Below are 15,623 nucleotides of genomic sequence, written 5' to 3'. Positions count from 1 at the left end.
TTGAAGGCACTAGGCTTTTCGTATTCTCTTCCTATTTCTCCCACCCCCTCGTCGTTTTTCTAGAGCTCTTTAATGCGCCTTCTATACCTCAATTTCCCTACCTGACATTTCTGTTTAGTCACCAACATGATTTTTCCCCAAGGAAATAAACATGGTAATTTTATGCTTTTTCTCAAATCTTCAAAAATATGATTTATCTTGGTCAGAGTATGCGATTTTAGTCTTTAGGAGAATACCCTGAAGACTTGTTTGCCAAGTTTATCTATTATAAACATAATCAAGATCATGTTTATTATGAAATAATGATGTATAGATTTTAAATGTTGCTTGATATTATAAGAATATAAAAAAATTGCAAAAATTTTTTTTCTCCTTTAACTTCATGGTAAAACATGAATATGTTGGATAACAAATAATCACAAAACATTTTAAGATTATCTGCCCAGCAATCACTGTAATATGAACTCAAGGGAAGTAAGAAGAGCCCCAATTGGCACAATTACTGTACTCACAACACTTTTAAAGCTAATTCAATAACTAAAAACAAATTCTAAATATGAATCCTGAATAACTGCAACATATTTTACAGTGTTAACAAATTCATATCATTTTTAGAGTAGTTTTTAAATGATCAATTACATTATAAAGCCAATTTATTTTTGAACCACCTATGTAAAAACATGGACAACAGAGCCTCTCGTTCTCTTTAAAGAATTCTTGCTCTTGTGCTGTTACTTTATTAGATACAGTTTTAAAATGCTTGCTTTTAGGCTAAATTCTTACCACTGCTTTATTACATATAGTTTTAAAATGTGAAAGTAAAAAAAAAATGATTAATTTAATTAAAATCTAAGAGCAAAACTGTTAAACTGTCCACCCAGACAAATCCTGAATTCCCTCAGCACACAATTCTGCTAGCATTATTCAGCACCAGTGAGCAAATGAAATCTGTAGAGAACACGGAGGAATACCATCATAGCAATTCACAAACTTGTCACCTCAGAAATATACTGAAAATATTTCAAAAGAGCGAGATATGGATAGCAGAAACAATTTTTTCCCAGTCTGAGCTAAGTTACTTTGCTACATAAAGCTACAAGTTAGTATAAAAAATGCAGAAGATACAAGTAAAGACAGAGCCTTGCTAGGAATTACAGAATAGAATAAAACAGCTAGTTAACTCACCAAACAGCCTCTTGCTAACAACTTCCACGCTCCTCTTTGTCTCAGGCCTCTGGTTTCCAGAGGCAGATTACATGCACTCTGACAGAGTGATGAACAGGGCACACGGGGACCTCTTTTCTGTTCCTGCCACTAGAAGAAAACTGAACCACACTGCAGCCTCCAAGAATAAGTACTCCCTACGAGCATGCTCAGCATCTAATTTAAATGACTGGGTATTTCACGTCGGCATGTGACGGCCTACTTCCAAGCAAACTCCGAGAGCCGCAAATTCAATTGAAGATCATTAACTGCAATAAACTGAACAGAACCACCGAATGAACATTGATTTGTCTTTAACTTCATGATTTTTGCGGTTCATTTAACCTAATGTCACTGTAAATGATTATTTTTCTGTTATTCAAACAAGTCCTTAGGTTTCAATTATCACATTAGCTATATCCACATGAGCATCCAAAATGCTGGAATGAACTGGAAACTTCCAGATATCCAGGATGTGATCCCCCAAATTTAAATGTGACCACTGATGAATTAAGCAAACTTTGAGCCATTCATGTCACTTTCTAACCTCTCATTCTGTCCTCTTGTCTAGGCCCTAAATAAAATCATCTACAAACTTATCCAGCACTATTTTCATTTCTGATTTGGAAATGTCAGTAAATATCAGTAAGCTGGAATGGTCAGCATCTTTATTAAAAATGTCTACTGTATTCAAACTACAGCAGATAAGATTTTTCTCACCTACAGATTATACATTACATAACAGATTACATGCTTATATAAAACAGGCCTCACCCAAACGTTGATAGAACTTTAAATAGGACTTAAAAAAATTTCCCCCCACATATTCAAGAACAATTTTTACCAAAATACCACACAACCATACACACAGAAATCACCCAAATAGTTCACATATGTATGTTTATGTCATCAAATAGCTCATTTGCCCGGTTTGCTGGGTAAGCTGCTGCAAAGACCATGCAGTTCTACATGATGGAAACACGGTCAAGAGGCTTATCCTCTGCTCACTGTGACCATTTCAGTCTCCTAGACACAGAAACCTAGCAAGCGGATACAACCCGATCAAACCAACCAGACGATTCTTGACTGCCCACTTCCTATTTTCACCCTGGGCAGACAAGCAAAACTAGGAAGTGCCTATACATTCGACATACACCCACCCTGGGGAAGCAAACCACGGACAGAGTGGGGCTGACCTGTCTTGCGATGGGCCCCTGAGGTAAGGTATGATTTCGCTTCCTTCACAGTCCTTTTTGGTTACTCCTAGCGCTTACTGATTGTAAACCACCTGTGTACCTCCCCAACACACCAAGGTCTCATTCTGTGAACAGTAGCCCTGCCTCCCTCCAACCCCCACCCCCAAATTAATGTGGAAGGCTTGGGAAAGTGAGAAGGCATAGGAAACAGACAGATTCCATGGCAGTAACTGAGGCAAGGTCCCTCATACATAGTGGGACAAGATTTGTAAAGGTTCAGAGAGGTTATATAAAATAAAATGTTAAAGTTTAAAAAAAAAGAAAAGATCACAGGGAACTGTTTACGGAACCACGTGTAGTTCCAATGTTGCTGTTGTATAGTCGCTCAGTCGTGTCTGACTCTCTACAACCACATGGACTACAGCCCACCAGGCTCTTCTGTCCATGGGATTTCCCAGCAAGAATACTGGAGTGGGTTGCCATTTCCTTCTCCAGGGGACTTCCCAAACCAAGTATTGAACCCTCATCTCCTGCACTGGCAGGTGGATTCTCTACTAATGAGCCACCAGGGAAACTCCTGTAATTCCAATACCTTTCTAGAAAATAAAGGTGTTAAGTTCAAAGAAAACTGCCAACACACCAGTTTCTTTGGCATTCTACCAAAGCAACTCATTCTTACTGTCAAGGAAAATTCAGTAGGTACAACTGCAAGGTCTGTGGGTCTACGTAAACATTCTATCTTTAATGAAAAAGCACAGGAAGTAACGGAACACAGAACAAAAGCAAATCATCAAGAAGTGTCAATATGCCTACGTTTCGTGTACTGTTATGTCTACTAAGTTTTATGCATTGTACATGTCAGGGTGAGGGCTCTGTAGAAAGAGGAGGTTACCTAAAATACTCAAGGAAAGCTCTCTGTGATTGCTGAATGAGAAAAAGTTCTTCACTGAAAACTAGCAAACAAACAAAAATCAACATATGAGACATGGTACAAGGCAACACAGAGTGGAGATAAAAAAACGAGGACTGTCTCTCTCTCCAGCAGAGATTAGAGACGATAAGGCAAGAAAACCAGTAACTAAGATCAGATCACCATGGCAGAAGAGAGGTGCCTTCATGTTCTGGAGTGTTTGGAGGGAAGACAGAAAGAATTCTGAGAAGGGAAATTTAGAAAAGGTTTTGCAAGGGGGTGAACTTCTTAGATAAATACTAAGGATCTGGATCAGAAAGGGGAGGTTAGGAAGAAGGAACACCCAGTTCAGGGACGGGGAAGGACAGCAGCGTGTGTGTGCTTAGTCGCTTCAGTCATGTCCAACTCTTTGTGACCCTATGGACTATAGTTTGCCAGGCTCCTCTGTCCACAGGATTCTCCAGGCACGAATACTGGAATGGGTTGCCATTCACTTCTCCAGGGGATCTTCCCAACCCAGGGATTGAACCTGTATCTCTGTGACGTCTACCCGCATTGGCAGGTGGGTTCTTTACCCTGGGAACCAGTATGGGGATCAGAAAGGGTCAACACTGGATGAGAGAAGAGGAAAAAGCAGTTAATTATTCTGAGATGGTATTAATACTTGTCAACAGATGGCAAGGAGCATTCTATACAGGCCATGGAATTATCCAGGCCAGAACACAGGAGTGGGTACCCTTTCCCTTCTCCAGGGGATCTTCCCAACCCAGGGATCAAACCCAGGTCTCTGGCATTGCAGGCAGATTTTTTACCAGCTGAGCCACAAGGGAAGCCCAAGAATACTAGAGTGAGTAGCCTATCCCTTGTCCAGTGAATCTTCCCAACCCAGGAATCAAATCTGGGTCTCCTGCATTGCAGGCGGATTCTTTACCAACTGGGCTGTCAGGGAAGCCCAAAGGAGCATTCGACACCCTGCATAATGGAAGCACTGGGGTCATGTAATGTGTTAAAAAGCAGAATGAAGCAGTCAACTTTGGAAAGACAGGGAGATACAAAAAAAGGGGGAGGGGGGTAAAATTGGCATTTTTTTCCCAGCACATGTATATCCCTTTTCAAATGTACTTTTTGAATTCTGCCATATCACTGAATAGATCTTCAACCTGAATTTCCTTGCTCCTGCATATTCAACCTCAGCATTTTGATTTAAATCTGAGGTCCTCTTGTAATTACCTGTAACCTTTGATTTTCACCTAGCAGTCCTGTATTTTTTTGTCTTTTAAATCTTTCTGTCTCATCACTCATTCTTTAACTGACTTGCTCATTACCCTTTCTCTACCTACAAAACGTGATAAAAACTTTCCCAAACGCTACCCCAAAAAGAACGGATGAACCTGTAAAAGTTCAACAAAAGACAGAACCTATTTCCATGATGACTGAGGAGTAACCTCTGAAGACTGTACACGGTCAGAGTGTATTTCACTGCATGAACACATGTGAGGTTGGATGGACCGTGCTGTGTAATAAACACACCTGGCATTCATTCCTAAGCACAGGGAGGGAAGGACAGGAGGGACAACGGAAATCAACACATGAGCCCTTTATTGCAATCTGTCTCTTTTTTTTTTTAAACCAGAGGGTCACATCAGAATCATTTCGGTAGCTAAAAACACACTCAAGCACGTGCATCCAGGGTCCAGAAATCTTTCATTCTGAACATATTCAGTGCTGGGGCAGGGCAGACATGAATAAGATGCTCCTACATGATTTTGAGGTTCCCCTGGTTAAGAGCCACTGTTTGAAGTACCCAGGAGGTTACAGGGTGCTAAATGTTAGTCACTCAGTCGTGTCCAACTCTTTGTGACCCTGTAGACTGTAGTCTGCCAGGCTCCTCTGTCCATGGAATTCACCAGGCAAGAATACTGGAGTGGAGTGTCCATTCCCTTCTCCAGGGGATCTTCCCGACCCAGGGATCAAACCCAGGTCTCTTGCATTGCAGACAGATTCTTTACCATCTGAGTCACCAGGGAAACCCTGAATACATAAAAAATTCAGAGACAATGATAGAGACAGAGAAGGGAGTATGTTAAGGATACAATAATTTTGCATGATTTACAAATCAGTTAATATCTGAGCAAGATTGGCAGGAAGAAAATGAAGATGTTCTGGTACAAAAGGGCAGATGGATACTTCAGAGGATTCTTTACAGCAAACAAAGGAACAATGTGGGCAAGGCAGAAAGCCGGAGAAGATGCATACAGTGTGGGGAAAGGCAGTTCCCCCACATGCACAGCCCGGGGGCAGCAAAGCAGCAAGTAGCCAGCTAGGCACATGTACAGTTTATAAAAGACTTTATGAGTAATCCGCTTCCCTGGTGGCTCACAGTAAAGAATCTGTCTGCAGCGCAGGAGATCCGGTTCCAATGCCTGGTTTGGGAAGATTCCCTAGAGAAGGGCACGGCAACCCACTCCAGTAACTTGCCTAGAGAATCCCATGAACAGAGGAGCCTGGCTGGCTACAGCCCATGGAGTCGCAAAGAGTCAGACATGAATGAGTTGGTCATTGATATGAGAATTAGAGAGAGATTCCAAAGGAGTACAATAAGGGAAGGAATGGAGAGAAAATAATAAATTTGAGAAAACTTAAGGACAGAATCTACAGGATAGGGTGTACGAATGGATGGAGGGTGTCAAACAGATGGAAAACTAGAGCACAACTACAAGGCTTCTGGGGGAAAGTAGGAGTGGTGCGGGAACTGACTAAGCCGGAGAAGAAAGATGCAACAGACAGGTGGAAGGGTTGCCTCTCAAGGGAGCGTGAGTCCAGCAGGAGAGAGGACAGGAAGGAGAGTTAGTTCAGTGTGAAACAGGGGAAATGAGTGTCCTGACAGCTACCTGGTGATATCTACTATTGATTGATAGAAATACACGTCTGGGGTTCAAAACAGAGATCAAGGTCAAAGGCACAAATCTACAGAAGAAGAAAGGAAACTGGATAAAGAACCTGAGAAGGGAGATCAGAATGGGAGAACCACTCATGGAGGAAATAATGAGGAAGGGTAATAAGGGGGAATGGGCTTCCCTAGAGGCTCAGACAAAAAAGAATTTGCCTGCAATACAGGATATCTGGGTTCGATCCTTGGGTCAGGAAGACACCCTGGAGAGGGAAATGGCAACCCACAGTATTCCTGCCCGGAGAATCCCATGAACAGAGGAGCCTGGTGGGCAACAGTCCATGGGATCGCAGAGAGTCGGACATGGAGTAACTAACACTTTCACTTTTTTTCAATATGGAGGGATCCAAGGAAGGGAACTTTAAGGAAGTGGCCAGACTGTCAAGGACAGAAGGGTCTGTAGAGTAATGACTAGAAAAGGTCAACAGATTTATCATAGAACATCACCACAAACCCCATGAACACTGTTTTAATAGTACTGTAGAGATGAAAGTCAGCTTAGGAAAGGCTCAGGTGGGCCTAAGTAAGTCCTAAAGAGACTTAATAACAAATTTTTATTGAGGGTTTACTTTTTGCTAGACACGCCGCTACAAACTTTACATGGGTTGTATCATTTGCCCTTGCAATAACTTTACTCTAAAATCTCAAACAGAGATGAGAAAATGAAGGCAAAGAGGTTTGTTAATTGTCTTTCCCAGGCTCACACAGCTGGAAAGTGGTACAGCTGTGCTATGATTCCCTAGTTTTGTGTCCACCAGAACTTTGTTATACTAACTCAACTGTTAGGATGCTTTAAAAAAAAAAATAAAGGCAACAAATAACACAGGATGTGACAAACATAGTTTCATGTAACATTCACAACATCCCAATGCAACAGATCTGATTACAATTCTACCTATTCTACAGATCTGGAGACTGAGGCTCAAAACACTTACCCAATGTCACAGATATTAAGTACTAGAATTTGGATCCAGATTTTGGACCCCCAAGCCCACAGTCTGAATGAGTTTTAAAGAGCAGTAAGCTTATGAAGGAGGTAGAATTATTTAAAAAAATAATTTTCAATAGCTGAGGCAATGTCGAAAGACCTAGTGGAAGAGCGGAGAGTAACTGTGAAGATAAGAACTGATAGTAAAGGGAGAAGCAAGGACCATGAGGCAAAGAGGACTAAATCAGGTTCTGTTCAGTTATACTGAAGTTAAATTTACATTCATAAAACTCATAAAGTGCACAATCCAATGGCTTTTAATAAGTTTATAAGCCACGCAACATCCACTTTTTTTTAATCTTACAAAAAAATTTATCTATTTATTTGGCTATACCACAAAGCATGTGGGGTCTTACTTCCCCAAGCATGATTAAACTCTTGACCTTGCATTGGGAGCACAGAGTTTTAACCACTGGGTTGCCAAGAAAGTTCCTGCATCCACTTTTAGAATATTTCCATCACCTCTAAAAATTTCCTCATGCCTCATTTGCAGTGAGACCCCACCTCCATCCCCAGCCCCAAGCAACAGGCTCTTGAAGATGAGAAATAAGCCATAAGTTAGAGAACAGCCACGGGCATCAGTCACCACTTCCTTCTTTGGGACAAACTGAAAACAAAATAGAACAGTCTATACATCATGTTGGTAAAAGACTCCTATTTATATTTTACTGCATTCCTATTCAGAGATCATCAGAGGGTATTAAAGGGAAAAAAAGCAGAAGCACTGTGATTTTTTTATAATATGCAATCTTAGTAACTAATACAATCAGAATTTTTTTCCAAATATATAGCAAGAAAGTGGGACCAGGCAATGTACATTGAGGAAAAAAAAAAGTAACAGAAAGAATCTCTACAAAATCTGGGCCATTTATCTCCAAAAGCCTTTGGTAAAGGAATACCTTCTGCACAATAATTTGTTACTGTCTGACAAAAGAATTGTAAATTTTAAAGCATGTTTTCATAAAATAAACTTAAATATCCCAGTGACTTTTACTGCAGTGATAAACCCTTAGCATCTACTTACCATGTGGCAAGATAATGAATAGACCTAATTATACATTATTTTGGCATTCAAGCTGTCTCCTGCTATAGACAGTGCTTAAGACTATAAGGAAGTCTCTCCTGCTTTACTAGAAAAACAAAAGTGAGTGCAAAATTTTGCTTCTAAATAAAGATATAAAAGAAAAGCATGTTTCAAAATATTGTATTGTGTAAAAAAAAAAAAAAGAGAGAAAATCAGGGTGGGGCAGAACTGTTTCCTGCTTTCCACTAAGAGACACAGGAGTATTTTTTAGTAACTCCTGCCCAAAATGAGAATAGTCTATTTCTTTCCATACTGCCTAAAGACTCATAGTCAATTAGTTACAACATTATCTTAAGTATCACAGAAATGTGTAACTTCAAAATAAACCAATTTGTTCCCTTTGTTCATTCATTCATTCTGCAAATACTTATTTATTTAGGCTGTGCTGGGTCCGAGAATGCAATGGCACCCCACTCCAGTACTCTTGCCTGGAAAATCCCATGGACAGAGGAGCCTGGTAGGCTACAGTCCATGGGATCTCAGAGTCAGACGCGACTGAGTGACTTCACTTTCACTTTTCACTTTCATGCATTGGAGAAGGAAATGGCAACCCACTTCAGTGTTCTTGCCTGGAGAATCCCAGGGACAGGGGAGCCTGGTGGGCTGCTGTCTCTGGGGTTGCACAGAGTTGGACACAACTGAAGCAACTTAGCAGCAGCAGCAGCAGGGTCTTTGTGGCAATGCATGGGTTCTCTAGTTGTGATGCACAGGCTTAGTTGCTTTGTTGCATGGGGGATCTTAGTTCCCTGACCAGGGATGGAACCCATGTCCCCTGCATTGGAAGATAGATTCTTAACCACAGGACCATAAGGGAAATCCCCAAATATTTATTTTTAATTATATTTTTATTTGGCAAATTTGACTTATTTGTAAATTTACAGTGCATGGCATGTTACTTTGATACATGCATACATTGTACCATGATTGCCACTGAAGCAATGCTTATCAACTCACACCATTACAATGTAATATTATTGTCTATATTCATTATACTCACAAATATTTATGGAGCATCAACTCTGTGCCAGACACTGTCCTATACAGCAGGGATACAGCAGTAAACAGGCCTGTACTCTCACAGAGCTTACATTCTCATGGGAAAGAAACTCAATTTGTAAAGAATGTACCATATCCCCTCAGGATCCACAGAGAACTGGTTCCTGAATTCCCCATGGACACCAAAATCTGTGGATGTTCAAGTACCTTATATAAAATTGTGCTTTAAATCATCTCTAGATTATTTATAATGCTTAATATAATGTTATGGTTGTTCAGCCACTAAGTAGTGTCTGACTCTTTGCAACCCCATGGACTGTAGCATGCCAGGCTTCCCTGTCCTTCACTATCTCCTAGAGTTTTCTCAAACTCATATCCATTGAGTCAGTGATGCCATTCAACCATCTCATCCTCTATTGCCCCCTTCTCCTGCCTTCAATTATTCCCAGCATCAGGGTCCTTTCCAGTGAGTCAGCTCTTGCATCAGGAGGCCCAAAGTGTTGGAGCTTCAACTTCAGGAACAGTCCTTCCAATGAATATTCAGGGTTGATTTCCGTTAGAATTGACTGGTTTGATCTCCTTGTAAATGCTATGTAAATAGCTGCCGGTGCAAGACAAATTTAAGTGCTGTGTGTTTTGGAACTTTCTGGGATTTTTTCCCTGAATATTTTCTATCCGTGGTTGGTTGAATCTGAGGATGCAAAACTGTGGATATGGAGGGCTGACTACAAGAGAGAGGGAGAGGGTTATGCCATGAACTAATATAAGTGACTGAGTGAAGGATGGATGGTCAAGCAAAGTCTCGAGGAGGTGACATTTAAGCGCTGGCTTAAATAATGGCAGAAAAGAGGGGAAAGAAATCCAGACAGAGTGGACAGTGCGAACGTTCCAAGGCCCAGCATAGCTAAAGAGAAGAAAGAAGGCCCCGGTGACTAGAGTGTGATGAGTGAGGGGAAAGCTGAGAGATGAGGCCTGAGCTGTCGCAGGTCCACTGGTGTTGGATTTATGAGGCAGAGAAGGGACTCTGGGTTTTATTCTATGTGCTAATGGAAAAGTCACTCCAAGCCTGTGATGTGAGGTGATTTGTGTACATTTTAAGAAGACACCTTTGGCTACAGCGTGGAAAATGGATGGTAAAGGGTCAAGAGGAGAAGCAGGAACAGCTGAGAGGCCACTGGAATTGTTGAGGTGAGAGGTGATGGCCAGACAGCTGGGAGGTACAGCGGGGGCTGGGAAATACTGGGGTGCTGTCTGGGACGGGGAAGTGTCAACAGAGCTTACTGACAGCGTGGAGGTTGGGGGTCAGGGGGGAAGTGAAGGAAAGACAGAAATTAAGGACAGTGCAGCACTGACATTTTTTTTCTGATTGTGTCCATTAGATGATACGTGGTGAGGTCAGTGTATGGAGAAGTGAGCAAAGGTCTGGCTGGAGATGAGGGCTTATGAGTGACTGGCACATGGTGTGCAGAGGGCCGTGGAAGTGAATGAAGTGACACAGGACAGACGCCACGCGTTCGTGAATCCACAACGCCTACCACAGATGCCTGGGATGCTGGTGAAAAGGCCAGACCCTTACCCTCGTGGAGCTTATACTCTTAGAGAAGGCAAATACAACCTAAAGCATAAGTACACTGTGTGGTATGACAGGGCCTTTCCAGGTGCCTCAGTGGTAAAGAATCTGCCTGCCAAGCAGGAGAACTGGGTTAGATCCCTGGGTCAGGAAGATTCCCTGGAGGAGGGCATGGCAACCCACTCCAATATTCTTGCCTGGAGAATCCCATGGACAGAGGAGCCTGGCAGGCTACAGTCCATGGGGTTGCAAAGAGGCAGAACTGAAGCAATTTAGCAGACACACGTGGTATGACAGAAGGGGTAAGTGCTATGAGAAAAGAAACAGTAGAGGAACTGGGAGTGTGGCTACGATGATGGAGCTAAATGGGGGTCAAGGTGAGCCTCATTTAAAAGATGAGGTGTGCATGAAGGGCCAGGCAGACGAAGAAGGCAGCACTAAGGCCCCTAAGACCTAAAATAAGAATCACTGATGTATATGAAGGATGGCAGGGCATCCAAAGCGACTGCAGCAGAAGAAAAGGAACCAGAAAGGAGCGTCCAGAAAGGCAGCCTGAAACCCAGAAGCATGTGATCTCACAGAAGCCAAAAGTGGAAAGGATGTCAAGGGCCGACTACACTGAATGCTGCCAAGGGGATGAGTAAGATGAGAAAGAAGAGATTCTTAATGCTGGAAGTGCAGTGCGGAGCCAGCAGAGAAGGGAGCTGTTTCTATGGAAGGGCAGGGCAGGAGGTCTAGGTGGCAGGGGGCATATTTACTTCTAACAGTAATAAGACAGGTCCTTGGGACTTAACCAAGGATTTAAACATTTTAATAACATCAACATCATCAATCAATTTTGGACTCCAAAAAGCCCATTTTGCCTATTTTCTCATTCTGTTATAAACCACGAAGGCACAGTGCTGAAGAATTGATGCTTTTGAACTGTGGTGTTGGAGAAGACTCTTGAGAGTCCCTTGGACTGCAAGGATGTCCAACCAGTCCATTCTGAAGGAGATCAGCCCTGGATGTTCATTGGAAGGACTGATGCTAAAGCTGAAACTCCAATACTTTGGCCACCTCATGCGAAGAGTTGACTCACTGGAAAAGCCTCTGATGCTGGGAGGGATTGGGGGCAAGAGGAGAAGGGGACGACAGAGGATGAGATGGCTGGATGGCATCACTGACTCGATGGATGTGAGTTTGAGTGAACTCCGGGAGTTGGTGATGGACAGGGAGGCCTCCGATTCATGGGGTCACAAAGAGTCGGACACTACTGAGCAACTGAACTGAACTGAAAACAACAGGCAAACAGTAGGTTTTCTTCCTGCTTTGTAAGACCCTCTTGCTAGTTGCACATTTAAAATTTTTTCAATTTACTTTTTCTCCTTCTTCCCTCCTATTCATTTGTCCATCCACCTCTCTCTTCTATCATTTAAAAATATGTACCAGTGTCTACTATATACAATAAGACACTGTACACAAAGTCCTAGTGCATTTTAGAAAAGTTCGTCTTCTAAAATAAAAAAAACTTCCAGAATAAGCATCACTTCTGTAGAAAAAATATAATTAACCAGTATATCAACAATGATGATAAACTGTGATCTTCATTACTAACTCACTAAAATGACACGGGGGATTAGGTTAGTTATTTTAATGTTCTTTTGGAAAAATTACATCTTGTGACTCAAATACTACATACATTTAACAACATGTATGATTTTAAAGTCTAATGACCTATAACAAACTCTCAAATCACCTGTATGTGGTATTTTAAAACACGTGCTTGAAATAGCAGATCCCTAAAAAAATTTAAATCAGAATTGACACATAAAATGTAATCTGTTGATAAATGAACAAAGACAGAGACTTTTCAAGGAATTTAAGAAGGGGTGACAAGACCTCACGACACAGAAACAAAATCCTATTTTCAAGAAACTAAACGACTCAAGGTCATGGAAAAGATGTGACTGTTGTTTTCGAAAAATCATCTAGACGCATAGATACACTTGAGTCGTCTCAATTAGTGGAGGTAAGGCAAACACCAGATGCTCATTAGGCAAAGTTACATAAACAGCAACAAAGACAGAAAACAAGATGCTGAGAGCCAAGAGGATACTCAGTAGGAATGGCTGCATAAGTTAAAGTGTTAGTATCTGTAACTGTGGAACGGGTCACGCGCCTATTAAAAAGAACAGGGCAGGGGACTTCCCTGATGGTCCAACGGCTAAGACTGTGCTTCCCAACCCAGGAGACCCGGGTTTGATCCCTGGTTGGGAGCTAGATCCCACATACCACAACTAAGACCCCGAGCAGCAAAATAAATAAAAGTTCAAAATTTCTAAAAAGAAACAAAAACCTAAACCCGAAAAAGAACTGGGCAAAACCGTGCCCAGTCCTGGCACGTGTCTGGTACATGTATCGATACATCGTTCCAGAAGCGGGTGATGGGCACAGTGAAGGCTGGCAGCCCGGGTGATGTGACTTCCATGGTTTACTTTGTTTCCCATGGCATCTATCACACAATTACAAAGAAAAAAGGAAATCAGAAATGCAAGAAGAGATGGGAAGAAGGGAAAATGGAAAGGAAAACAAGAGGAGTCGGAACAAAGTGACAGGTACGTGGGTGAGCAGTGTGGGGTGGAGAGGTCCGGAGTGAGACGCCCCTAGACACAAGCCTTAGTCTTGCTACCCTGTTCTTCAATTCCCTCAGCTTGCTCAAACTCATGTCCATTGAGTCAGTGATGCCATCCAATCATCTCATCCTCTGTCATCCCCTTCTCCGTCAGCCTTCAATCTTTCCCAGCATCAGGGTCTTTTCTAACGAGTCAGTTTTTCACAACAGGTGGCCAAAGTATTGAAGTTTCAGCTTCAGCATCAGTCCTTCTAATGAATATTCAGGGTTTATTTCCTTTAGTATTGACTGGTTTGATCTCCTCACAGTCCAAAGGACTCTCAAGAGTCTTCTCCAACACCACAGTTCAAAAGCATCAATTCTTTGGCGCTCAGCTTTCTTTATGGTCCAACTCTCACATCCATACATGACTACTGGAAAAACCAACGTTTTTGAAGGACCTTTGTTGGCAAAGTAATGTCTCTGCTTTTTAATATGCTGTCTAGGTTGGTCATAGCTTTTCTTCCAAGGAGCAAGCGTCTTTTAATTTCATGGTTGCAGTCACCATCTGTAGTGATTTTGGAGTCCCCAAAAATAAAGTCTCTCACTAATAAACTAATAAAGTCTCTCCTAATAAACTGGTAGTTATTAATTTCAAAGAATACTAGAATAACTTCACCTCTATGTCTTTTCTTCTTTATGTCATAATCTAAAAATGCTGTATGTGGTATAAATTATTTTCACTAGTTTAGAAAAGTAAACATTTTAATAATGACCATAAAGACAATCCAGTAGAAGGAAGGCATGTGGCTGGTCCTATCAGAAATACATCACATCTGGCATTTCTTATTCTCCCTGCATGTGAATACCTAGCATCTTGTCCTCAGTCATCTGACCCTGACCCCTCAGCTTTGTGCTTCTTTCCCAGAAATTTCATTTTTCAATTTGTCTGCAGCATATCATCTAAGACTAATAAGTACCTGTATCTCGTCAAGTCATCCTGCAATAGATAGGTATCACTTGAGGACATACTGGTGGTTTTTTGTTTTTTTTTTTTTTTGAGGGGAGAGGCATATTCTTAAGACTACATTTTCATTTTAAAAAAGGAAAAGGAAAGAAAACTTCACCATAAACCAGAATAAATTTCAAAGTAAATAAAACAGTCTTCATTTCCAATTCAGAGTAAGAAATTGATCACAAATTTTAAATTGCTTTTTCACAGTAACATAATCCAGTCAACATAATGTTTGCATTTATCTTCCCCCAGGAGCCCCATGTGAAGCTCATGGATTATCTTAATAAACAAAGTCTTTGCCTAATGAAACATTTTTCTCGTGAATCTTCCTATATTCAGTCCCTCTTCTAATTATTAAGACTTTTCTTCTAAAAAAGAATAGAAACACTTAACACTGTACCTTCAGTCATGTTTAGAAGCTGACTTACATACTACAGTCCTTGGATTTATGCATTTAATCAACACTACAGAATCTAATCTTGCATATAAAAGTCTAAAATCTAGAGCAGAGGTCAACAAATTTATTCTGCAAAGTTTATCAGATAGTTTAGGCTTTGTGGACCACACAGACTAGGTTACAATCTCTGCTGCTATAGTGGAAAAGCAGTCATCAACAATATGTTCACGAATGGACGTGGCTGTTTTCCAATAAAACTTTATTTACAGAAACAGGCAGCAGGCTGGATTTGGTCCACAGGCCACTGCTGCTACCTCCTCATTTAGAGCAGCAATTAAGTAAAATGTGCATGACCATCTTCTCATAGTATCTACTCTTTTAAAGTTTAGTGACTCATGTCTCTGACCAACAACTGGTGGGTAATTTTACTTATTTAACGATTAGGATAACTGACTTTACTAAATTATTCTCTATCCTTATTGATTCCATCTATATTCTTCCCAATATTTAATTTTTCATAATTTTGCACTTTAAATACAACTTGTCTAATGATTCAGTATTTCCTCATGAATCATATTTTCTAAAATTTATCATTTTTATTCCTTTGGAATCTCACCAAATTACCTGTGAAATGTAGAAATGTCAGCACTTCTCCACAAATGAAAGGTCTTATAAAATTCAAAAATAAAAGAAGCATTTACATGTTTCCAATGGCAACCCA

General features: G+C 41.0%; 1 protein-coding gene across 6 annotated transcripts in view; it reads right to left on the bottom strand.

Annotated features, from left to right (window-relative positions):
* The window catches only part of PLEKHA5 (pleckstrin homology domain containing A5), a 262,286-nt gene that overhangs the window by 162,082 nt on the left and 84,581 nt on the right, over nt 1-15,623 (bottom strand). The window contains exon 1 of one of the 6 annotated variants that reach the window (XM_027541465.1): nt 1,186-1,312. The exons of the other annotated variants lie outside the window; for them this stretch is intronic. The gene's annotated coding sequence lies outside the window, so the exon portion shown is untranslated. Of the gene's footprint in view, nt 1-1,185; nt 1,313-15,623 lie in introns of those variants that run through there. 6 annotated transcript variants of the gene reach the window in all.

This window comes from Bos indicus x Bos taurus, chromosome 5, assembly GCF_003369695.1.
Source record: "Bos indicus x Bos taurus breed Angus x Brahman F1 hybrid chromosome 5, Bos_hybrid_MaternalHap_v2.0, whole genome shotgun sequence".
NCBI classification, from domain to species: domain Eukaryota; kingdom Metazoa; phylum Chordata; class Mammalia; order Artiodactyla; family Bovidae; genus Bos; species Bos indicus x Bos taurus.
Note: the sequence above shows the minus strand (reverse complement) of the source record. Positions and strands in the feature narration are given on the sequence as shown.